General features: G+C 39.6%; 1 protein-coding gene across 5 annotated transcripts in view; it reads left to right on the forward strand.

Moving 5' to 3' along the window:
- Nucleotides 1-26,009, forward strand: part of TPD52 (tumor protein D52) — a 128,040-nt gene that overhangs the window by 34,243 nt on the left and 67,788 nt on the right. The gene's annotated exons all lie outside the window — the stretch shown is intronic.

Here is a 26,009-nt window from a genome sequence, read left to right on the forward strand (position 1 = left end):
CCCAGGCTGGAGTGCAGTAGCGCGATGGTGACTTGCTGCAGCATTAACTTCTGGGCTCCAGTGATCATCCCCTGGCCTCAGCCTTCCAAAGTGCTGGAATTATGAGCCACCCTGCCTCGCTGAAATATTTAAACTCTGAAGGACCAAGCTATCCCCTTCTCAAAGAACAATTTGAACTAGTACCATTATAAACCTTATACTGCTGTAAGAGTCCTACTCCTGAGGGCTTCCACCCACCTTATTTTCATACTTATGAAAAGTAATTCACGTTCAAGGCAAATGAATCCAAACAGTTTGCAATTAAAACTCAAACTCTCTTAGCCTAGCCCCATTTCTCCCATAGCAGCTGTTATGATCAGCCTCTGGGTGTCCTTCTAGAAATATAGGCAGGTAATGTATGCAATCACTTAAAAAATTCAGATGGGAACATGCCATACACATTATTCTGTACTTTGCTGTTATAACTGACATGTATCTTGGATATTTAAAAAAAAAATCTAACATACGGATCTTTTCCATATTTTTTTAAAAAAAGCTTTATTCAGATATAATTTGCTATAAATAATCACCATAACAAAACAAAAAGAAAAAATAAAAAAATTAAAAAAATAAAAATAAAAAAATAAAAAAATAATTGCCATATAATTTACCTTAAAATTCACTTGTTTTAAATGTACAATTCAGTGATTTCTAGTAAACTTAGAGTTGTTCAGTGATCACCACAATCTATTTTTAGAATATTTTCATCACCCTGTGTCGATTTACAGCCAGTCCACATCCGTGCCCCCAGGCAAACACTAATCTACTTTCTGTTTCTATAGATTAATTTTATTACTCTTTTTAATCGTAACCTGTGGTCCGTTTTGGAAAAGCACAAAAATATATTTAATTGAGCTTTATCTAAGCACATTTAGTTTTTGCTGATGTTTTGTTTTGCTGCCTGCCTATTTTTTCAAACAATCGGACAAGATTGAAATTTTGCCTTTGAGCCATACTTGTTAAGAGTGATAGGGAGTTTTAGCTGGAGTTGTTTGTGGATTTTCCAGTCATTACCTGTGGAACTAGAAGAAGAATTTTGGGGACTGGATAATTATTTACATTTGAAGAGAAACGGCCTCAGGCCGTTCTTGATTAGATGGAAGCCCCAGCATCTAGAATGTATTTTATGGATGTGGGTGAAGTGGAACTATTTACACATGATTGGGGTGAAGGGGGATTTATTATTTTGGTTTTTTTGTGTTTGTCTCTAGGAAGATTTTAGGAGCTGCTGAGCATTCAGAAGTATATGTTACGATACATTCTCCAGACTCTTTCTTGGGACCTGTTATTGGGTTGTGGATTTTGACCAGCTGTTTTTTTAAAAAGAACAAAGTAGTAGAACAGTATGAGACCAAAATGCCCTGCATGTTCTAATAGTGAGCATTGTTTTCTTAAATGGCAACTTTTGTTTAAATGTGTGTGTGTACGCGTGTGCTTGTTATGTAGTAATTGTCAGAAATGTTGGAAAACCAGTTCCTTAAGAGTAATGGTATATCCGGCTTCCTCTTCTTCTGAGCTCTAAGTCTCCTGGGGGCAAGTGCCTGGCAGATCCAGTGAGAAGACAGGTATTTGCTGAGATAAAACCTAGTTGAGGTTGGCTGGCGTAGTGAGCCAATTGTCTTGGGAAGTGGGAGGTGAAAATGAAACTCCCCCGTGACCCCTTTTCTCTTATCAAAAATAATGAATTGTTTCAAATGTTCTAAACAAGGAGGCTTTGGATAGATTTTAGTCAGCTTGTTAGCTATTCAATCCTGGCATTTTTGACAACAGTGTGTACATCTAGACTAGGGAGAAGTTTACAATGAAATTCATTGGATCTTGTGGTTGGCAGTAACCTGAAGGGATATCTTTGCAAGTTTCCATCCTGCTTGTGCATCGGTTCTGCAATACCTCTGCTGGATACTTCAGCACCTGCACCTGCATACCTCTCCTGGAAGGGACTTCGTTAACTCTCTAGGCATCCCATTTCTTCTTCAGCTTCTTCGTGTTGAAACCTTCAGGCTTCATATGTCTCTGGTTTTGGATTGGCAGTAGTTATCTATTGCTCTGTAACAAATCATTTAGGGGCTTAAGGCAACAGATACTTATTATCTCAGGAACAAGTCAGGAACCTTGGAGCAGCTCATCTTGGTGGTGTGGCTCAGGGCCTTTGATGGGACTGCGGTCAAGTTGACGGTAGGGGCTGGTTGGCATTTGGAGGCTGAATGGACCAAAGAGTTCACTTTCTACACGGCTCCTGCACATAGTTGTTGGCAGGAGGCTTCAGTTCCTACTGTGTGGACTTCCACGAGGAGCTGCCTGTCTTCATGACACACTCTCTCTTGGATCAGAAAGGAGACATTGGTAACTCCAAAGATACTCCTTTGCTCCCTTCACAAATGGGCACAGATACGGTTCTTTTGCCACCAGCTCTAGAAGGAAACATGCAGAGATGTTTGAAGGCAAGAAGACAGTGACCTGCATGACTTAGAGGGAGCTTTTCATAACTTAAGTCAGAGATAATAATTGATGTCATGCCTAATTCATAGGATTATTATGTGACTCAAATGAGGTAAGCATTAAAGACATTGGAAGCTTTAAGTACTATATGAATATTTTCTTTTTGGGGCAAACCATTTTCCTCTTGTAAAGGTGAGCTCAGGGACATATCTCTCCTCCATCCCTATACTGTCAATTTTGATCTTTAAATTATTGCAATGCCTTTCATAGGGTTGGGTAAGGACCAAGATAGAGAATATGTAGATAATGCAGCACGGTGCCTGGCACATAGTAAGCATTCAGTTAACAGCTACAATTACTGGTTTTGACATAGATATGCCAGGCACTAAAGAAAATTAATTGGTGAATGAAATAACCACTGTTCCTAAGCTGTGACTGTGGATTACAATCACTGTGTCTACCATATCACAGACTGTACAGAATACTGTATATGAAAAAAATGGTTTATATTGTTATTTTCTACATTTGAATGACATTTCTAATCTGAATTTCAGCCATGACTTCTGGTCCTCTGTGTCTTCTTCTTATTCTGACCTGGTACAATATAAGCTTCATCCTTTAAAAAAAAAAGTAACCCTATTATTCTTCCTTGGGGTGTTTCCCAAGGGGGATATACCTGTCCCCAAGAAGGTTCCTTCCTATTCCCCCGCTTCCTGCCCAGCTTCCCTCAAATGTGCCAACAATTTTTGTTTGTTTATTTTAAGCATCAGTGGTACCATCAAGTTCCTGGACTCTTGAACTTGATGAAATCGAGATAGATTCTGCAGGGACTCTATTTGGAATTGAGGAGCAGGTGTGGTCTAGACCTAGGGTCCAGTGGTAAGAGGAGTTGAAAGAAGAAATGGAGCCAAAAGGAAACTGAGGGAAGGATTGATGGTTCTCTGGCTAAATTAGTGGATGGGTCAAAGAAATAAAATGTAGGTAATTGGTTTTAAGCCTGGGTGACTGGAGAAAGTGGTGGTGCTGTTAATAAGAAACCAGGAGGAACACAAAGAGGAAGGAATATCTGGTTTGGGAGTGAAGAAGGAAAATTCAGTTTTGATTCTGAATTTGAGGGTGTTGGCATCCACCAGACAGCTAAGCATGGAATATGACCCGTGGGTGGCTGTAGCAGTCCTTGCTGCTATTCCTGGAACCTCTCAGAGGGTCAATCAGAGGGTGTCACCATTTGCCTAAGTGGTATCCTAAGAAAATGTCTGGAGTGGTCCAGGAGGAGGGTCCTGTAATTACTGAGTAAAGGTAAAAGGAACAAACATTATTGCACGGGTGCTTTTGAATGTCATATTTATTCTTAATAGCAACTATATGAGTTATATGTGGATACCTAGTTTTACAAATGCAGGAAAAAAGGACCAGAGTGACCAGATGAGCTATCCAAGGTTATGTAGCTAACAGGTGTCGGAGCCAGGATTTGAATTCCACACTGAGTTTTCATCAATGAACAAATTTTCCTTTAACATCAGCATCAAAAGGCATTAGACTGGCTGAATTGTTAGAGAACTAGCAAGTATGAACTCAAAAGTGGCTTGGGAACCCCTTGGTAACTAATTAATTACTAAGGGTAACTAATCTTCAGGTAATCTTTTGCCCTTTCCTTTGTTCCAGCTACGTCCTCACGTGGTACCGTATCTCCTTATGGACACTGTTGACACATGTGATTTGGGCAGGAGTCCCATGTTTCTTTCTCTGAATCACCAGTGGGTGGCACAGAACAACAAAAGGAAATCTGCTGTTAGATCCTGGCCTTCCAAACCTGCAGGCTCCATCAGCTCCCCTTCCCTCTTGGTACCTCGTCTGTCCTCACCCTGGTATTGTGAACCCAAGAAGTACTATTTTCTGGGGCTACCAGCCCATAGGACTCTGAATCTTCACATAAACAATGGCAGTCAATCTTGACAACCAATTCTGGAACATTTATTCTATACTGAATGATTTGCAAACATAGAAGGAGTTAATTTTCACCGCAACTGATGAAATAGATTTTTGGCCAGGCACGGTGGCTCACACCTGTAATCCTAGCCCTTTGGAAGGCTGAGGTGGATGGATCACTTGAGCCTAGGAGTTCGAGACCAGCCTGGACAACATGGAAAAACCACGTCTCTATAAAAAAATTCAAAAATTAGCTGGGACTGCAGGTCCTGGTATATTGTAAACCCAAGAAGTGCTGTTCTCTGGGGCCATCAGCCTATTGTATTGTGTTGGCATGGAGGAGGGAGGATTGAAATACAGATAAATTAGCCAATAGGATCCTGAATCCTCATGTAAACAATAGCAATCACAATTTTAACAACACAACTTTAACAGGTGCTACCTGTAGTCCCAGCTATTTGAGAGGCTGAGGTGGGAGGATTGCATGAGCCCAGGAGATTGAGACTGCAGTGGGCCAAGATGTCACCACTGCACTCCATCCTGGGTGATAAGAGGGAGATCCTGTCTCAAAAAAAAAAAAAAAAGAAAGAAAGAAAGAAAGAAAAATAGATTTTTATTATCCCATTCTTACTGATGAGGAACTTCAGGTTCAGTGAGTTGAGGTTTCACCATTTCATACCTCTAATCAGTAGGTGAGTGGGTTTGCATCCCTAGTTCTCTTGACTCGACAGCTGCGTTCTTAACTAGGATGCTGAATTGCATCTTCATAGAAAGTCTGTCTCCAAACAAAAACCTTTTCCACCCACATCTGTTAATAGTTTTACACCATTCAATATAGTTGGCTGCCATGTGGAGTAGCTGTAAAGGGATGTATGGCTGTGACCGGCCACTAAGTGTCTTATCTTAAAATATGTGAGCTCATAGGTATTATTGTAGGGTACCTGGTCCCAGGGTACTAAGGAAGACTAAATGTTGCAAATTGTTCCAAATCGCAACAATGTTGGAATGGAATGAAGGGTAGAGGAAGTGAACTGTTCAGCTGCGGTTCAGGATTCTTGCTACAAAAGCCACCTAGTATAACTGGTTCCAGCTATAAATACTGGGAAATTCAGCTGGAGTCTTGCCAAGGAGTAGCTGGAGTGGAGGGATTGGGAGACATACTGATCTTTCGAAAACACCTGGATACAGCTGATACCAGATTAGCACTTAAAAGGGAGTCTGTATTCCTCAGAGTACCAATTAATATTTGAGGGTATATAATATGCTGGGTATTTTCCTTTGAAATATGTATACTGTGGTTAATAAAGCAGATTTATTAGGATAGTTTATTAATTCCTAGTAGAAGTATAACAGGCAGATGGAATAATTGGGGTGACTGGTCAGCTTGTTTCTCTTCTAGTAGCTGAGCCATTTTGGATATTTCAAAGAGTTGTCTTTGCTGATTTTTTTCTCCTGATCTCAATACCAGCTTTTCTTCTTGGCTCTCCTCTCCATTCTGACCAACTACACTGGCTCTTTTTTTTTTTGTAATTTTTTTTTTTTTTTTTTTTTTTAAGAGATGGGGTTTCACCATGTTGGCCAAGCTGGTCTCGAACTCCTGGCCTCAAGTGATCCACCCACCTTGGCCTCCCAAAGTGCTGGGATTACAGGTGCAAGCCACCACGCCTGGCCAGCACTGGTTCTTTAGGTCACCTTCCTCAGGATCAAAGTTTTAAATACCATTCATTTACTGACTCCTAAAGCTAAACCTCTGCTTCTTGAGAACCCCATGTCCAAAAGACACTGTGGGTGGTAAGCAAAAATAATCCTATGTACTTGAGAAAGGCCCGAGTAAACTACTTTCTTCCTAGATTGCTGTCTTTAAATTTTTTTTTAAGCATTTAGGTTAAATGGTAATTTCTTTTGAACGGTCAAAATAATTTAAGTATGTTAGAATGATTCCCCTTTTTGTTAACAGAACCCTGAAATCAGGTATTTTATTTCCCAGCCTTTAGTTGATAGGGTAGTGCATTGAAGACTCTTACTGAATAGAAAATGGCAGGATTTGTATTCCTGGTGAGTTGGATTAAGGGTGAACTCTAATCTGGAAAGCAGGCAAGGTTGGCCACCAAACAGTTCAACTGGTAGCTCTGCATCTTTCTATCTAAGTCACACCACAGAATGTTACTTTAAGCTATACACTTATGAAATATTTTTTCTAGTATCTTGCTTGTGATTTCTTGACTCTGTCCTGTCCATCTCAATTTAAGAGAATAACTAAAAATTCCAACTGTGGGCAAGAAGAGTGCCCTGGGTGTAGGGCACAGCTTATGAAATGTCCTGAAGGTTAAGTATCTCTTTGGAAAACTGCTCACCAGAGGGTTAGCATGTAGAATGTGATGGGATTGGTATGCAGAAACCAGAGGGCTAAAAATTCTGTTACATTAAGGAGTAAACTTGGTTCTAAGAGCAATGGGTCCTTAAAACCACTGAAGGATTTTAAGCCATGTAATGACATGATTGGGGTTTTGTTTGCAACAAGACATTGCAAAGTAAGTTAGAAGTTTTTAACGGTGGTTTCGTTGAGCCTGCAATACTGACTTCTGTGATTCTGTCTGTGTGTGTTTCCTTTTTCATCCTTTCCACCCCACATCTATTCCAAACTTGCAAAACTTTCCCTCCACCTTCTCTTCATCTCAGCAGATGCCCTTGTCTTCTTTCTCTGAACAATCTGAGCCAATTTGGTGTGACCTCTTGGACTTCTTACTTTGTCACTTTCCTTCTTCAGAATATAAAACCCATGGTGTGACTGACCTCTTATCCAAGATGATCATTTAGAAATAAAGGAGAGTTAGGATTTGAGAGATGTAGGGGTAGGGGCTGGGGAAGAGGATGCCACTGTTCTCCTCCTTTCCAGTTGCGAAAGTTGGCGAAATCAGCTATACAAACTATGGAACATAAATTATGGTTCTTTAGGGAAATATGAAACAACAACATGCAGATAGAATACAAGAGCAAAGAAAAGTGATGAGCACTTAGTTGTGGCTCAGCTGACAAATTCCAATGGTGACATTGCTATCCGGCCAGCATTCTACGTCCTGTGTACAAGGGTTTGTTGTTCATGTCAATGTCTTAACAGATTTGTAATGTTTGTATGGGAATTTTAAATGTAAATTTCATGGGCATATAACTTTTAATATAACCATGCTGTTAACTTTTAATTTAAATTTTAATATAAATTACATGCCTGTGTAAATATACTATTTTATAATTAAATGTTTGTTTAATACTCTGTGGCTGGTTGTGATTTTTTAAATAATAGCAATTAGGCTGGACTGGGTGGCTCACGTCTGTAATCCCAGCACTTTGGGAGGCAAAGGCAGGCGGATAATGAGGTCAGGAGATCCAGACCATCTTGGCTAACATGGTGAAATCCCATCTCTACTAAAAATACAAAAAATTAGCTGGGCGTGGTGGCATGTGCCTGTAGTCCCAGCCACTTGGGAAGTTGTGGCAGGAGAATTGCTTGAACCCAGGAGGCGGAGGTTGCAGTGAGCCAAGATTGTGCCACTGTACTCCAGCCTAGGCAACAGAGCGAGACTCTATCTCAAAAATAATAATAATAGCAATTATTTTTAAAAAATTTAAAAAGTTTATGTTCTGAGGCAAGCAGATATGAATAGTGAGGAACAACCAATTTTTTTCACTATTAATAAGTTCATGTATATCTAATATATAGAAGATGAGAATGAGGAATTATCAAGCTGGAATCTTCCTTATCTACCAAGTTCTTGAAAATAAGTGAACAACCATGTCAACCAAAATTTACCTTCAAGTTGGAAGACATTTAAGCAGACTTCAAAGGCTTAACATTTTGAAAAAATCCTGTAATTTATATATTTTAAAAATAGTTGAAATATAACATTGCAGAGAATGAAATCACTCTACTACTAATCTTTCTTCCTAAAAAAAAATCCAGATGTAAAAGTGATCAAGAGAAATTTAGAAAATGTGAAAGAAATGAAGAAGTGAATTCTTTTTTTTTGGTTCACACCTGTAATTATTTTATTTTTAATTGACACATAATGATTGTATTTATGGGGGTACAGTGTGATGTTTCAATATATATATACACTATGATGATCAAATCAAGGTAATTAGCAAATTCACCACCTCAAACATTTATCATTTCTTTGTGGTGAGAACATTTTCAAATCCTGTTTTCTGCTATTTTGAGATGTACATTATTGTTAACTGTAGTCACCCTATTGTGCAGTAGAACACCAGAACTTATTTCTCCTACCTAATTATAACATGGTACCCATTGGCTAACCTCTCCTCCTCCTCCCTCTCCCAGCCCCTCCCTAGCTTCCAGTAACCTCTATTTTACCCTCTATTTCTATGAGATTTAAAACAGAAAAATTGTTTTTGTTTTGAGACAGGGTTTTAGTAACCCAGGCTGGAGTGCAGTAGTACAATCAGCTCACTACAGCCTTGAACTCCTGGGCTCAGCCTCCCGAGTAGCTGAGAACCACAGGAAGGCACCATCACGCCCAGATGAAAAATTTAAAACATTTTTTAATTTTTGGTAGAGATGGAGTCTTACTATGTTTGCTCAGACTGGTCTTGAACTCCTGGGCTCAAGCAATACTCCTTGCTTGGCCTCCCAAAGTGCTGGGATTACAGGCATGAACCACTGTGCATGTAAAAATGAATTCTTTAAAAATTATTGCAAATGTTGATGGAAATGGTAAAACTGTCAGTGACACTTTTTTTTTTTTTTAATTTAAAATTTTTTAACATTTAAATTTATTTTATTTGAGCTGCCCCCACGCTGGAGTACAGTGGCCTGATAATACCTCACAGCAGCCTTGACCTCCTGGGCTCAAGCAGTCTTTTTACCTCAGCCTCCTAAGTAGCTGAGACTATCGGCGTGTACCACCATAGCCAGCTTTTTTTTTCTTTTTTCTTTCTTTCTTTTTTTTTTGTAGAGACAAGGTATCCCTTTGTTGCCCAAGCTGATCTTGAACTCCTGAGCTCAAGTAATCTTTCCACCTTGGCCTTCCAAAGTGCTGGGATTATGGGCATGAGCCACTGCGCCCAGCCAATGATAAATTATTATCTATTTATTCAAGATAGATGGAAAAATAGAATGTACTTGAAATTTTTAGTAAAATATCTTTTTAAAGCAAGCGTTTACCATTATGAGGTGATATGTTGTTTCCCTTCTATGAATAAAAATCAGAATAAAAAATATACAAAAATAGCTGGGTGCAGTGGCTCATGCCTGTAATCCCAGCACTTTGGGAGGCAGAGGTGGGCGGATCATGAGGTCAAGGGATTGAGACCAACCAGGCCAACACGTTGAAACCACATCTCTACTAAAAATACAAAAATTAGCTGGGAGTGATGGTGTGTGCCTGTAATCCCAGCTACTTGGGAGGCTGAGGCGGGAGAATCGCTTGAACCCAGGACGTGGAGGTTGCAGTGAGCCAAGATAGCACCATTGCCCTCTAGCCTGGGCGACAAAGCAAGACTCTGTCTTGAAAAAATATATATACAAAAATAAATTTTAAAAATACACAAAATGAATAAATTTCAAGTGAGATAATAAAGGTTGAAATGGACATCATGGATAATTGTTTCTTTTATTTACTTAGTAATGTGATAAGACAGTCTATATATTAGTACTGTGGACAGCTAGCAATTTAAGATAATCTTTGACATTTTCTGCAGCTAATTTTCATTAGCCCCTTTTTAGTAAATGTAAAAAAACCAAACAAAACAGAAATACAAACCAAAACCAAGCAGCACAGAAGAGTATAAAGTGAAAAACAAAACCATTCCTATCTACTTCCCTGATTTTTGAGTCCTATTTTTGAGAGATAACCACTATAATGTTTTAATATTTATCTTTTTTGTAATTATATATCTCCATATACATGTGTGGGTGTGTGTGTGTATATGTGTTTATTCAGAAATCACAAATGGGACCTGTATTTGTCAGGTTATAGATTACAGGGTAATTTCTGTAAAATCTCAAAATTTCAGTTTCTTTGCATAATAAAATTTGAACTCTCACTGCCTTACTGGTCTGATTTGGATTGTTCTTCTCAGCAGTGCTGCATTAAATGGAAACTCAGGAACCCAGAATCCATCCACATGGTGGCTTTACTCCCACCTGTTTGGATGTGAAAAAGAGATTCAGATTACAGAACTAGAGAAAAAGAACCAAGAGCTCTATAGCCAGACTGCCATTTTTACCTTTTGAGTTTGTAAATAATTAGATTTATGAAGACATGAGCATCCTGTCAATTTTTTGTCATTCTGCCAGTTTCATTCTATAGTTAAAATTTGTACATTTATAAAATGATTGTCAGATTTATCAAAATATACATGAATGAAGTGAAGGTATAATATGCCTTTACAGGAGGATGATAATCCATCAGAAACATTCAGGCCATCAGTTTGGATGTGAGAGCTGGAGAGTGTTGAAATGTCTCAAGTTGTATCAAAAGATTCTTTACAGTTAGCTGATGATTCAATTGGTTGGTTGGCAGTAGTTTCTAAACCTGAATTTCTTTTGTATAAAATTTCTTTTAAGATGCCTTTTCTTCTTTTTTTGAGACAGCATTTTGATCTGTTGCCCAGGCTCTAGAATACAGTGGCATGATTTCAGCTCACTGCAGCCTTGGCCTCCTGGGCCCAAGCCATCCTCCCAGCTCAGCCTCCTGAGTAACTGGGACCACAGGCGTGTGCCACCATGTCTGGCTATTTAAGAAAAATTCTTGTAGAGACAGGGTTTCTCTGTGTTGCTCAGGCTGGGCTCAAGCCATCCTCCCACGTCACCCTCCAAGTATTGGGTTAAGGTGGGAGGTGAACCATTGTGCCCGGCCTAATATACTATTGTAATGAAACTGTTCGTAAATAATTTAAAATCAAAATTATAATGGCTCACACTTCTAATGCCAGAACATAGGGAGGCTGAGGCAGATGGATCACTTGATGTCAGGAGTTCGAGAACAGCCTGGCCAATGTGGTGAAACCCCATCTTTACAAAAAAAATACAAAAATTAGCTGAGCGTGGTGGTGTGTGCCTGTAGTCTCAGCTACTTGGGAGACTGAGGTGGGAGAATTACTTGAACCTAGGAGGTGGCGGTTGCAGTGAGCTGTGATTGTGTCACTGCCCTCCAGCCTGGGTGACAGTGAGACCCTGTCTCAAAACCAAGAACAAAATAATAAACTCTTCAAAAGCAAAAGCATTGTTTACTTGTTTCAGCCAGAGAGAGATGATGAGTAATTAAAATCCATTTGGGATGAACAGAGAATGTTTATGGTGGGGGGGAGAACCTCAAAAAAATTCAAAATAAAAGAAAAATAAAAAAGCAAAAATATTTTTCCCTGTGAAAGAATAAAACCAGAATAAGTTATAGAATACGAGGTAGTACATTTAACTCTTGCTTTCTCAAAATAATATATAATTCATAATGTTGTGCTTATATACAAATTTATGCTTAATTTTTCAGAAATTAATTGGAGCAAAAATCAAAATTACTTAAATGAAACAAAATATAGGTGTTAAATGAAGCAAAGATCAAATATGCAGGTGAATTTTACAGACTCCATAAATCTGACTGTGGACGTTTATACAGACCTCAGCTTATCTATGATTGAGGCACCATATTAATGCTGGCTTCTTATTTCCCTGAGTGAACATACACGACTTGCTGTGAGCATTCAGGACAGCCTGTTGAGAGTGCTCACGTCCTTCTCACATACTCACTGTACCGTGTGTGATGATTCTGGGGTGGGATTTCATAACCAGTCACAGAGCCTAACAGCTGTCAGTGGTTTATGTACAACTTTGTTGCGTTACCTTAGAGACTGACAAGGTTTAATAGTCTGTATCTAAAAATTGTGTACTTAATTAGCTGAATTGTCATATTTCCTATTTAAATTTTAATCACTCAGGAATCTTTAGGACCTTGAACTAAAATTGGGTATGATATTGACACTATTGGGATAACATAATGGATATGAATGAATTATTAAAATACTGTATTTTATTGATTCTATAATCAAGACACATCCTGTAGTCAGTGGCATCTTAGGTTGAATGAACTGCAGTAGTCTTTTTTTAATCAGAAGGTCTAATTAATTATGAAAAATGTTCACTTTAAGATTTCTCAGAACTTTCGGCCTGCTTCTTAATTGCTGCTGGAAAAAGAAGTATCAGTATCATGTCCAGCTGTGTAGGCTTACATGTTTTTTTTTTTGAGACAGAATTTTGCTCTCATTGCCCAGTCTGGAGTACAATGGCACAATCTCGGCTCATTGCAACCTCCTCCTCCTGGGCTCAAGCAATTCTCCTGCCTTAGCCTCACGAGTGCCTGGGATTACAGGCATATGCCACCACGCCCAGCTAATTTTGTATTTTTAGTAGAGATCGGGTGTCTCTATGTTGGTCAGGCTGGTCTTGAACTCCCGGGCTCAGGTGATCTGCTTACCTCAGCCTCCCAAACTGCTGGGATTGCAGGTGTGAGCCACCGTGCCCGGCTCTTTGTTTTTTAATGGGACAATGTCTCTCTGTCACTCAGCCTGGCATGCAGTGGCGGGATCATAGCTCCTTGTAACCTCAAATGTGCCACCACACCTGGCTAACTTTAGTTTTTGTAGAGAGGGTGTCTTATTATTAATATGTTGCATAGGCTGGTCTCTCCAACTCCTGGCCTCAAGCAATCCTTCCACCTCAAGCAATCCTCCCAAAGTGCTGGGATTACGACGTGAGCCACTGTGCAGGGCTCAGGCTTGCATCTTCATGTCTGTTGGACTCGGTAGTCCTTCATACCCTTGCTCCTTGGCTGCCTCTTTCTTGAATCTCTATTCTTCCCATCTTGATAAACCATTACCTCTGAGTCCTGTGGTTTCTTAAGTCACTTGTGCATTAGAATCATCAGGAAAGCTTTAAAAGAAACCGATGCTGACTTGGGGTGATAATGATGTGTCAGTGTAGGTTTATCGATTGTAACACATGTTACTGTGGCATGGGATGTTGTATGAGTGAAGGGGAGGTTATGTGTGTATGGGGACAGGGGCCATAGGGGAACTCTCTGCTCAATTTTGGGGAAATTTCTGCTCAATTTTGCCGAGAACCTAAAATACTCTTAAGAAAGAAAGATTTATTTATTTGTTTTTGAGACGGAGTCTCGCTCTGTCACCCAGGCTGGAGTGCAGTGGCGCGATCTCGGCTCACTGCAACCTCCACCTCCCAGGTTCAAGCAATTCTTCTGCGTCAGCCTCCCTAGTAGCTGGGACTATAGGTGCATACCACTACACCTGGCTAATTTTTTGTATTTTTAGTAGAGATGGGGTTTCACCGTGTTAGGCAGGATGGTCTTGATCTCTTGACCTCATGATCCGCCTGCTTCGGCCTCCTAAAGTGCTGGGATTACAGTCATGAGCCACTGCACCCGGCTTATTTATTTATTTGTTTTTTAATGGTCAGATGATTCTGGGATCAGAATGGGTACTAAGCATGGCAAAAAAAGATCATCAATATCATTTATATAGCACTATTCTTAAAAAAAATTCTAAAAAAAAAAAAAAAAAAATTATCAGCTGGGTGCAGTGGCTGACACCTGTAATCCCAGCACTTTGGGTGGCTGAGGCAGGTGGATCACGAGGTTAGGAGTTCGAGACCAGCTCGGTCAACATAGTGAAACCCTGTCTCTACTAAAAATACGAAAATTAGCTGTGCATGGTGGTGTGCGCCTGTAGTCTCAGCTACTCAGGAGGCTGAGGCGGGAGAATCGCTTGAACCTGGGAGGTGGAGGTTGTGGTGAGCTGAGATCATGCCACTGCACTCCAGCCTGGGCAACAGAGTTGAGACTCCATGTTAAAGAAAAAAAAATTCTCTCTCCCCTAGAGTGATGTTATTTTTATGTTCGTGAAATTCAGATAAATGTATAGCTAGCATATCATCTGATTTAAGACCCTATCAATTGTAAGCCACACCACTAAGATAGAAAATTTCTAATTAAACTATGGCATACCGAGCGTGTATGTGTTTGTGTAAACATAGGTATACACATTACTGACGCCTGGGCCCAGACTAAGACCATTGCCTTTAGTCTATGAAACACGCCAGGATGGGCAGGGTGGCTCACACCTGTAATCCCAGCACTTTGGGAGATTGAGGAAGGTGGATTGCTTGAGCCCAGGAGTTCGAGACTAGCTTGGGCAACATGGCAAAATGCCATCTCTTATCTCTACAAAAAGTACAAATATTAGCCAGGCACATTGGTATGCACTTGTAGTCTCAGCTATTCGGGAAGCAAGGTGGGAGGATCACTTGAGCCCGGGAGGTTGAGACTGCAGTGAGCCAAGATTGTGCCATTGCAGTTCAGCCTGGGTGACAGAGTGAGACCCTGCCTGAAAACAAACAAGAAACATGCCGATACCTGTCCTTTGGCTACAGGTCCCTCTCTAGTATTGCTTAACATGTTGCCTCCCCTTTTTCTGCACAGTTCTCCAAAGAGGGGTTTGTTTTTAGTCTTCACTTTCTTACCTCTTAGTCATTTTCAGCTCAGGTAACTAGGCTTTTCCTTGTGACTTTCCTGACTATCAGCTGTTGCTGATAATCACCAGTTACTACCTGCTTGCTATTGACTTTTCCTTCCTTACTAGACATTTCTGTTGCACTGGACGCTGCCTGTCTATTCCTTTTCTTGAAACTCTGTTTCCAAATCTTTCCAGATGTTGAACTCTCCCAGTGTTTCTCTACCTCTTTGACCAGTACCAAGAATGTAGTACCAAGACTACTTTCTTGGTCCATCCTTTATGACAGTTTCCCTGCTGCCCTGTGTACTCTCTTTCAGAGAACTTATATACTTTCAAGTTTTCAGCTACAATTCTGTGCTCATGATTTATAAACCCATTCTTTGGTTATTCCCCCCAGCATCAGAATCTTATTTCCAACTGCCCATGCAGTACATGTACTTGGATATACCATAAACTTGACCAAAATGGAATTTATTATTATTATTATTTATTTTCATAGAGATGAGGTCTTACTATGTTGCCAGGCTTGTCTCCAACTCTGGGCTCAAGCAATCCTTCCGCCTTGGCCTTCCAACTGTTGGGATAACAGGCACAAGCCATTGTGCCCAGCTGGAATTTATTTTTCTTTTTTCTTTTTTTTTTTTTTGAGATGGAGTTTTGCTCTTGTTGCCCAGGCTGGAGTGCAATGGCACGATCTTGGCTCACTGCAACCTCCACCTCCTGGGTTCAAACAATTCTCCTGCCTCAGCCTCCCGAGTAGCTGGGATTACAGGCACACGCCACCACACCCAGCTAATTTTTATATTTTTAGTAGAGACAGGGTTTCACAATGTTGGCCAGGCTGGTCTCGAACTCCTGACCTCATGATCCACCCTCCTTAGCCTCCCAAAGTGCTGGGATTATAGGCATGATGACTGCGCCCAGCCTGGAATTTATTTTTCTTTAAACCTGCATTCTCTTTCTTGTTCAGAGGCACCACCACCCACCTTGTCTTGAGAGTCATTTGTATCTGTTTTTCAGCCTCTACATGTACTCATTTAATAGGACCTATACATTTTATCCTGAATATTTCAGCATTTACATTCCCCTCTAAGCCACCAGCATACTAGCTCAGGACCTCATCCTTACATAGATTCTGCAGCGCTCTCCTGCCTCTGCTCTTGGCCCTCTCAAATTGGTCCTCCGCAGTCACCAGAGAGACTCATCTAAGATGCAGACCTGAACTGTCACCTCTGTACCTTCACATCACCAGCACTTACCTCCCTTCCTTCCACTCCCCTGTCCTTATCTTGAGTCAGCTGGCACCTTTCTGCACAGAGGACCTCAGTGTCGCTCCTGACCATGCTCGCTGTTTCAGCTTTCCTCCTCCTCTCATGCTCCACTGCTGGCCTGCTTCTGCCATGTCATGCCCTTGCTGGCCTAGGGGCAGACATCAGAATTCTCAGCCTGGCAGTGAAAGTTTCCCAAACTGTTGTCTGTGGAACTTCCATGTCCTTGTTAATTACCATCCATTCAGCCCGAATGCTGCTTCTGATTGAACACCACCTTCCCTCTGTGCACTCCGGCTGTCAATGGATGGTGCCATGCAGTTTGAGGCTGTTGGTGTCCTGAACAAAGAATTGGAAGTGAAACACACAAGTAGCAAAGCAAGCAGCAAAAGTTTGTTAAGCACAGTATTACACTCTTGGAGAGAGGAGAGTGGACTGATCTCTGTGAAATGAGATCAGCATCAGTTGGTGTACTTTCTTTGCGTCTTTGTGTATGTGTTTTTTTCTCTTCTCTTCCCAAGACTGCCTAATCTTTAGCCAGCCTCTGCCATTTAATTGATAGGTGGACTGCTTAGTTACTTTGGCCCTTGTGTGCCTGTGTGTTGCCTCCATCCCATAATTTTAAGTACATGTACAATATGCAGCCCTTATGCATGAGCTTTAATGAGCTGATTGGCATACGGGGTCATGTTAAGGACACTTTTTCTCTCTAATGCACATGCCCATCTCTGAGGAGCCAGCCATGGGGTCTCTACTCACTTTTTAATCTTATTTTTGTTTTGGCTGCTCAGCTTCTGTCTCTTACCTTGTTTCTTACCTACCCATTCACCTTGCTTCTGCTCTCTGCTTTTACTCATTCCACCCTTTATCCATTTTCCTGTTCCCTCTGCTACTTACCCCTGCTTCACATGTTGGTTTATCTTCTTTTCTGTTTACTTTTGAGTTGCTGTGTGTCACCATAGAGAAAAGGCCGTTATATTGTAATACCTGATTGCGTGTTCTCTTGAGAGAACTTTCATGAGATTTTAGCTAATTTGCTTTTCATCTTTATCATCTATAAAATGGCAATAATGATAAAACATTGTACAGGGTTTTTTTTTTTTTTTTTCTTTTTGAAGGCTTAAGTAAGCAAAGCAAAGGGGAAGTAGAAATAAAAATGTAAAGTAGAAATAACAATGGTAAATTTATTATTAATTACATAATTAATTATAATTCTTTTTTTTTTTTTTTTGAGACGGAGTTTCACTCATGTTACCCAGGCTGGAGTGCAATGGCGCGATCTTGGCTCACCACAACCTCCGCCTCCTGGGTTCAGGCAATTCTCCTGCCTCAGCCTCCTGAGCAGCTGGGATTACAGGCACGCACCACCATGCCCAGCTAATTTTTTGTATTTTTAGTAGAGACGGGGTTTCACCATGTTGACCAGGATGGTCTCGATCTCTTGACCTCGTGATCCACCCGCCTCGACCTCCCAAAGTGCTGGGATTACAGGCGTGAGCCACCGCGCCCGGCTCAATTATAATTCTTGAAAAACCCGTTTACTGTGTCTTGTTAGTCCTAGCTGTAGGAACTCAGCTGAAAATCAGTGAAAAACTTTCTAAATGAATGAAGAAAGGGATAAAGACAGACTGGAGCCCTGGTCTGTAAACCAGGCTACCTGTGGATGAAAGGAGATAAAAGGGGACCATACAATGCAGATTTTGCATCGTGAAGGTGACTTGGTTAGGTCTAGGCTTGGATTGTTTCGGAATTAATTTCAGGCATTTGCACTAAGAATGTAATCGCAGTGGGAACTCCTTGTAACAGATGTACAGAGTTTAGTGGGAGATAATTACATTAAATTTTCCATGTGGCTCCTGAGGTTTCAGGGGATTAGTTTGGATGGTCTGTTTGGACTTGACGACTTTTACACAATGTATTTGTTAGTTTGCAATATGGTATTCATGAGGATTAATGGCTGTATTAAATAAGAGTAACCCTAAGACTCTCTGAGAGCTCATTATAAAAACATTCAGTCAAAATCCCTAGTCTCCATGGCCAGAATCTTTTAATTGAATTGAATAATGTGCCCTCTTATCCTGCATGAAGGAGGGTCTTGTCACTTTCATGTTCACTGGGGGTTCCTGTCACATCTCGACCTTGCTGGGGCTGTGAAAGGGCAGCAGTTTTGCTTTGTTCACCTTAAATAACCCTTAGTGTTAACAGGATGATTTGTTCTTGGTGGAAAATGGTAGAGCGTTGATTTTTGATGTCTTGATAATGATCTTGGATATGTTCACAAATTTGTGTGGGTAGAGGAAGGAAAAACCAACATAAATGAGTTTGAATTTGTATTTCAGAGCTGATTTTTTCTTCTTGTTTTCTTTCTCTCTCTCTCTCTCTTTTTTTTTTTTTTTGAAACAGAGGCTCACTTTGTTGCCCAGGCTGGAGTGCACTGGTGTGATCTCAGCTCACTGCAACCTCCCCCTCCCTGGTTCAAGCTGTCCTCCTGCCTCAGCCTCCCAAGCAGCTGGGATTACAGGGGCATGCCACCATGCCCAGCTAATTTTTTATATTTTTAGTAGAGATGGGGTTTTGCCATGTTGGGCAGGCTGGTCTCAAACTCTTGGCCTCAAGTGGTCTGCCTACCTTAGCCTCCCAAGGTGCTGGGATTACAGACATACCACGACGCCCAGCCTGATTTTTTTGTTTTAAATGTCATGTGAATATTATCTCTATGCTCTACGACATAAGGCAACTGAAGAAAGCATGCCTAGTGTGAAATATTTATCTTAGATTTTTTAAACTGAAATGATTTTAGTAAACATTCTGTTTATATTACTAACTGAAGAAGGTCAAATGATGGGGTTGATAAAAATGCAAGCGATTTCAAAGATTAAAGCAGCACTTCACTTCTATGCATATATTATGTTTTAGCCCCATCAGTAGCTTTTACAGGATCAACCTGTCATTAAACCTGTCATTCAGTTCATCCGTTCTTTTCTTTTCTTTTTTTGAGACAGAGTCTTTCTCTGTTGTCCAGGCTGGAGTGCAGTTGCGCTATCTGAGCTCACTGCAACCTCCGTCTCCTGGATTCAAGTGATTCTCCTGCCTCAGCCTCCCGAGTAGCTGGGATTACAGTTGTGTATCACCACACCCAGCTAATTTTTGCATTTTTAGTAGAGACGTGGTTTCGCCACATTGGCCAGGCTGGTCTTGAAATCCTGATCTCAGGTGGTTACCTGCCTTGGCCTCCCACAGTGCTGGAGTTACAGGTGTGAGGCCACTGTGCCCGGTTTTTAAAAAATATATTTTTTTTTTTTTTGAGACGGAGTTTCACTCATGTTACCCAGGCTGGAGTGCAATGGCGCAATCTCGGTTCACTGCAACCTCCGCCTCCTGGGTTCAGGCAATTCTCCTGCCTCAGCTTACTGAGTAGCTGGGATTACAGGCACGCACCACCATGCCCAGCTAATTTTTTGTATTTTTAATAGAGACGGGGTTTCACCATGTTGACCAGGATGGTCTCGATCTCTTGACCTCGTGATCCACCCGCCTCGGCCTCCCAAAGTGCTGGGATTATAGGCTTGAGCCACCGTGCCCGGCCCTTTAAAAAATATTAATTCCAATTTTCTTATGCTTAGATACCATCTGTTGAGTCCATATTATATAAATGGTGCAAGGTATGTAAACCTCTGTCTGTTGTAAATACTTTCTCTTAGGCCATCTCTTATCTTTTAACTTGTGCTATTTTATCAAAACAGATAAATAGTATGTAGTCAGATTTGTCAGTCTTTTAGTAACTTTTGAGTTTTTAATTCTAGAGAGATCCCATCAGTACCCAAATTAATAATGTCCTATAACTTTCTAACATTTTAATTCTATATATTGTCTAATGTTTTGCTACAGCTTTTTATTTCATGTGAAATTTCTGGTTTGAGTTAGGGAAAGATTTATCTTTTCTCCATTCATATAAAATGTAACTGTTTCCATATATTAAATTCCTTTGTATTTGTGGATCTATTTCTGGACTTGTTTCAAAGTTTTGTTTATTCTTATGCCAGTACTGTGTAGTTTTAAAGTGTGTGTGTATATATATATATATATGTATATATATATATATATATATATATATATATATATATTTTTTTTTTTTTTTTTTTAAGATGGAGTCTCGCTCTGTTGCCCAGGCTGGAGTGCAGTGCTACAATCTCGGTTCACTGCAACCTCTGCCTCCCGGGTTCAAGCAATTCTCTGCTTCAGCCTCCCGAGTATGGTAGCTGGGATTACGGTTACCTGCCACCACACCCAGCTAATTTTTGTATTTTTAGTAGAGACAGGGTTTCATCATCTTGGCCAGGTTGGTCTTGAACTCCTGACCTCGTAATCCACCCGCCTCAGCCTCCCAAAATGCTGGGATTACAGGCATAAGCCACCATGCCCTGTGCCATATATTCTTTTAATTTTAAAAAAGCTCACATTTTCTTTCATATGATGTCAAACAAATTTTACATGAACAGCAGGGTATAAAGTAAAAAATTGAAATCCCTTTTTCTTGAACCCATTTACCATGGTTTCTCTTCCCAAAGTAAATTACTGTTAAATTTCCTGACTTTTCCCCCAGAAAACTGTCCACATACTAACACACACAAAACCATGGGTAGAAGTTTACAATTTGACAGTATACACATTATTTGTTGCTTTTAAAAAATAACAGCTTTAAGATGTAATTCTGATAACCATACAACTCATTCAGTCTTTAATTCATCGGTTTTTAGTATACCCAGATAGTTGTAGAACCTTTACCACAATTTTAGAACATCAACCCAAAAGGATACCTCTTACTCATTAGCATTCACTCCTCATTCCTCTCCCCACCTCCTCACTCCCAGCCCTAGGCAAATAGTAATTTACTTTCTGTCTATAAATTTGCCTATTTTGGATATTTCATGTAAGTGGGTTTATACTTGGCCTCAAGTGGTCTTTTGTGTCTGGTTTCTTTCACTTAACATGATGTTTTCAGGGTTCATCCATGGAGTAACATCTGTCAGTACTTAATTTCCTTTTTGCTGAATAATATTTCCTTATATAGATATGTCATATTTTATTTATTCAGTCATCAGTTGATGGACATTTGGGGTTTTTACCCACTTTGAATACTCCTGTATATTTGTTTTGTACAGACATGTTTTTATTTTTCTTAGATATTTAGGAGTGCAATTATGGGGTAATATGGTAATTCTGTATTTAACCTTTTGAGGAACTGCTAGACTGTTTTCTAAAGTGACTGCACCGTTTTACATACTTGTCAGGACTGTATGAAGATTGTAGTTTCTCTGGATCCTCACCAACACTTATTGTTGTCTTTTTGAGTGTAACCATTCTAGTGGGTATGAAACATGAAGTGGTTTTGACTTGCATCCCCCTGATGTCTAATGATTTTGGCCATCATTGTTTGTGCTAATTGACTGTGTATATAGCTTCTTTGGAGAAATGATTTATTCAGATCCTTTGGACACTTTAAAATTTGGTTATCTTTTTATTATTTAATTGCAAGAGTTCTTTTTATTTTCTAGATACAACTCCATCATCACATAGATGATTTTAAAGTATTTCCTCACATTCTGTGGATTGTCTTTTAACTTTTTTGACAGTGTTCTTGAAGCATAAAAGAGTTAATGTTGATGATGTCCAATTTATGTGTCTTTTTTTGTGCTTTTGGTGTCCTGTGTAAGAAACCATTGCATGATCCAATGTACATTTATATCTGTGTTTTCCTCTAAGAGTTTTGTAGTTTAAACCCTTACATTTAGATCTTTGATTCTAAGTGTATGGTTTGAGGTAGGGGTCCAGTTTTATTCTTTTGCATGTGGCTATACATTTTCCCTCGCACCATTTAATGAAAGGACTATTTTTTCATGTTAGACTGTCTTGGGGCCTTGTCGAAAATCAATTAACCTTAACTGTAAATGTCTGTGTCTGAACTCTCATTTCTATTCCATTGACCTATATGTCTATTCCTATATCTATAACATATTATCTTGATTACTGTAGTGTTATAGTAAAGTTTGAAGTTAGAAAGCATGAGTCCTCTAAGTTGTTTTCTCTTTGAAGATTGTTTTGGCTATTCTGGGTCTCTTGAATTTCCATGTGAATTCTAGGATCAGCTTGTCAATTTCTGTCAAGAAGTCAGCTGGGATTTTGATAGGCATTACATTGAATCTGTAAATTGATTGAGAGGTATTGCTATCCTCACAATATTAAGTCTTCAGACCCATGAATATGGGATGTCTTCCCATTTTTTTAGATTCCCATTTATTTAAATGTATTTAATTTCTTTCCCCCATATTTTGTAGTTTTGAAAGTATAAATTCTGTTCTTTTATTAAATGTATTTTGTTCAGTGCTGTTGTAAATACAATTTTGTCTTAATTTCATTGGTAGGTTATTTATTGAAATTGTATAGATACGTGATAATTTTTTGAATTGATCTTATAAGCCTGCAAACTTGCTGAACTTATGAGTTCTAATAGTTTTCTAGTGGATTCCTTACTTGTTCTATACATGCGATTATGTTACTACAAATAGAGATTGTTTTACTTTTTCACTTCCAAAACGGATGCCTTTTAGTCCTTTTTCTTGCCTAAGTGTCCTGTCTAGACCCTCCAGTACAATGTTAAATAGAAGTGATAAGAACAAATATCCTTTCTCTTCCTGGTCTTAGAGGGAAAACATTCAATCTTTGTTAACTAAGATGTTAGCTGCAGCTTTCCATAGATGCCCTTTATCAAACTGAGGAAGTTCCTTTCCATTCCTGGTTTCTCGAGTGTTTTGATCGTAAAGGGTGATCAATCTTGTCAAATGCCTTTTCTGTGTCTCTTGCATCTATTTCGATGATCATATGTTTTTTGTCCTTTATCTATTGATATGATTACACTGATTGATTTTTGGATGTAAAAACAAACTTACATTCCTGGGATAAATTCTACTTGTTTATACTATATAAAATTTTTTTTTACACTGCTAGATAATGGTTTTTGCTAGTATTATGTTGAGGACTTTTGTGTCTGTATTTATTAGAGATTACTAGTCTGTAGTTTTCATGTGGTATCTCTGTCTGGTTTGGGTAGCCGGGCAATACCGGCCTGATAGACTGAGCTGCATAGCATTTCCTCCTCTATTTTTTTCTGAAAGTATTGGTGAATAATTGGTATTCATTCTTCTTTAAATATTTGGTAGAATTCACCAGCGAAGCCATCTGGGACTAGGTTTTTGCATGTGGGTGGTTTTTAAATTTCTTTGCTTGTTAGAGGTCTTTTCAGATTTTCTGTTTATTCTTGAGTCAGTTTCAGGATTTTGTATCTTTCTAGGAATTTGTCATTTCATCTAAGCTAACTAATCTGTTGGCATACAGTTGGTCATAGTATTACTTTATAATCCTTTTTATTCTGTATGATTGGCAGTAATGATTGCTCTTTTAATTCAGGATTTTAGTTCTACCTTGCTTTTTAATGCTTTATATTTTAGTGATCTTTATGTAAACATTGAATTTATTTTTTAGTGACCACATAGTATTCCATAACTAACCTATTTATGGTCATTAATATTATGAATAATGCCACAGTTAATATCTTTTGATATATTTTCGTGTACTTTTGGTGATCATGTGTTTCTGAGCATAAATTCTTAGCAGTTGACTTGTTAGGTCAAAGGGGTGTAATGGTCAATATTAGTAGATATTGACAAATTATCCTTTGTAGAGTTTGCACTATTTACATTTATTTTTCTATACTGTGATATCCTTTACTTCTTTGTCTTTTATTGGTTTATTTATTTTAACAAGTTACTGGTGTGTTAAGAAATTAGCCTTTGTTATGTATCTTCCAAATATTTTTTCCTTGTTTATAGTTTCTTTTGACCTTGTTGAGCATTTTTTGCCATAGAGAAGTTTTAAAGTTTTGTGTGGTCAGATTTATCCTCCATTTCCGTTCGGGCGTCTGGACTGGTATCTCTGCCATGTATCACATGGTATTACTGCCATGTAAATAGGCACTTTTAGACTTCAAGAAACAAGTGATGGATTTTATTGACTTCATAGAGAATAAGAAACGTAGGACTAGTCACACAGTCGAGTTCATGTTTTGGGGACACAGCAGTCTTCCAGGAGTTAGTCTGTGGGGTCTACTCTCTCCAGGGAGCTTTATTGAAAACCTAGTAGTTGGCTCTTCAGAGATGACATTCCATTCCTCCCTTGCTTCCTTCCTTCTTCCTAGGTGATGTTCTACTGTTATGGTCCTGCTGCCTTTTCCGCTGCTTGTATGACTCTTTGATCTTTCTTCTCTGTTTATCAAAGCCTTGTGGCTTCTGCTCTCTTGCTCTGTTTTTCGTCATCTCTCTGTAGACTTCTGTGCCCACTGTGAAGTACTGACTCTTGGTGTCTCCATTTTCGACTCCTGTTCAGACAAGAGATCAGATTGGTTTGTCACGTCACTGTTCTTTGTTCATTGTAGACCGCTGCAGATGGGGGGAGACTTTCTGTCAAGCCTCTCTTCATTCTGCAGATTGGCTGCTCTTTGCACTAACCAATCAGCCTGGGCTTCAAAAATGGGGCCAAGTGGTAGAGTGTAGGGTAGCCTCTGTGCTTAAAAAAGTCAAAAAGCTTGAAAAGGTGCATACGGCAAAAATTTTAAAAACACAAGAGCATTATAAGCAACAGGCACCTTCCTTTGTCTGATTTGGTAAAATGTGCAACACAGTAAGCAGCTATTCTGTGTGTACAGATGTACCTCAAATCGCAGACCATCAGTGCCCTCACTTAACTAGGGTCAGTGGAGGGGTACGACTCAGACACCATTAACCACAATGCAGGGAAGCATGGAAGATGGCACTTGGCAGAAATTAAGCCTTAGAAGAGGGGCCTGTCAAGCCTCTGAATTCAGGGATGTGTTTGAAACAGACATTGTTTCAGAGGCCTTGGAGAGTGGTGCCTTCTTCACAATAGGCATCATGTTGTTAGATAAAGGTATTTGTGGTATAGGCAAGTCAACCAGAAAGGGCTACATGAACAGAGGCACAGGGGCAGGAAAGCAGGAAGTGACGAAATGTCAACTCTTCGACTTCTGAATCTGATTTAGGAAAAATTAAAGGTCTAATTTGGGAGTGTCCAGATTCCCTGAGAGGATGCTTGGATTTTATTTGGTTAGTACTGAGGAGCTATTGAAGGTTTTGAGCTGGACGATGACATTAATTAATTCAACAACTATTTATGTGTGTCAGGCTCTGTTCTAGGCACTTTGGGGTAAATCAATGAATGAAATAAACTAGAAAAATATTCCTGCTTTTAGAACTTATATTTTAGTTGTAGAGGCAGTCAATATTACTGTGTGTAATAAGTATGTCATATAGTATGCTAGGTAATAGATTCTGTTAAAAAGTTTTAAAAAGTAACGTAATGGGGAGTGGGTGTATATGTAGGGGGTTAGGAGGAAAGGCAGAGTTGCGATTTTATTTTATTTTATTTTTGAGATGGAGTCTCACTCTCTCACCCAGGCTGGAATGCAGTGGAATGATCTTGACTCACTGCAGCTTCCATCTCCTGGGTTCAAGCGATTCTCCCACCTCATCCTGCATCCAGCTGCAGGTATGGGCTGCCACACCTGGCTAATTTTTGTACTTTTGGTAGAGATGGGGTTTCACCATGTTGGGCAGGCAGGTCTTGAACTCCTGGCTTCAAGTGAGCTGCCTGACTCAGCTTCCCAAAGTGCTGGGATCACAGGCATGAGCCACCATGCCTGGCTTGTGATTTTATATATATATA

This window comes from Sapajus apella, unplaced genomic scaffold, assembly GCF_009761245.1.
Source record: "Sapajus apella isolate SASKATOON/1434 unplaced genomic scaffold, GSC_monkey_1.0 scaffold3, whole genome shotgun sequence".
Taxonomy (NCBI): Eukaryota; Metazoa; Chordata; class Mammalia; order Primates; family Cebidae; genus Sapajus; species Sapajus apella.